This window comes from Myotis brandtii, unplaced genomic scaffold (genome assembly GCF_000412655.1).
Source record: "Myotis brandtii unplaced genomic scaffold, ASM41265v1 scaffold3, whole genome shotgun sequence".
Classification (NCBI taxonomy): domain Eukaryota; kingdom Metazoa; phylum Chordata; class Mammalia; order Chiroptera; family Vespertilionidae; genus Myotis; species Myotis brandtii.
Window position 1 is genome coordinate 1,332,992 of NW_005361457.1, and position 649 is coordinate 1,333,640.

At 54.7% G+C, this 649-nt stretch overlaps 1 long non-coding RNA gene across 1 annotated transcript in view; it reads right to left on the reverse strand.

Annotated features, from left to right (window-relative positions):
• LOC106726656 overlaps positions 1–643 on the reverse strand; it is a 22,861-nt gene extending 22,218 nt beyond the window's left edge. The window contains exon 1 of the long non-coding RNA XR_001362727.1: positions 333–643. This is a non-coding gene — a long non-coding RNA (uncharacterized LOC106726656). The remainder of the gene's footprint in view (positions 1–332) is intronic.
• Between the last annotated feature and the right edge of the window lie 6 nt (positions 644–649).

The window sequence follows — 649 nt, forward strand, 5'->3', positions numbered from 1 at the left end:
GGTAGGTATTAGTATAATTGAACTCTAAGATTCCTTCCAATTCTAAGCCTGATTTTAAAATTGGAGAAAAAGTGGAGCCCAAACACACCACAATTCTGGATTCCCCCACCCTCTCCACTTCAGAAAATAAAACATCATCCTCGTCCTCTATTCCACTCTTCATTTCTGGGGTGACCTAGTTCTGCCAGGAGGAAGAGTAGCCCTGGGGCGTGGCCGTGTAAGCAAAGGTACTGTTCTTGCAGTGAGGCTCCACCCCAGCCTGGGCAAAGCCTGGGCCACTGCATTCATCCTGAGGGACTTTGATCTCTGCCCTTGGCCGGCGGTAAACTAACCAAGGAAAGCCGACTGGCCTGGGAGACTGAAACAGTAGACTAGGCCCCGAGGAAACATTTCAGATGCAGGGAACCCTGGAGTGGGCAGGCTTGGAGCCTCCAGTTTATTCTCTGAGACTGGGACACAGCTGGCTTTGCAGAAGGACATGAAATAGCACCATAGCTGGGTCTTGGGCCCGGCCGCTAGTCTGTGGCACTTGGCCACGCGTCTCCACCAGCCAGGCCCTGGCGCTGGCTTTGGCGACACAGGGAACGCCAATCAGCTCGCAGTCGCACCTGTTAGGTCGCTCTCCACCCGGTGCCTCCGCCCCAGCGAA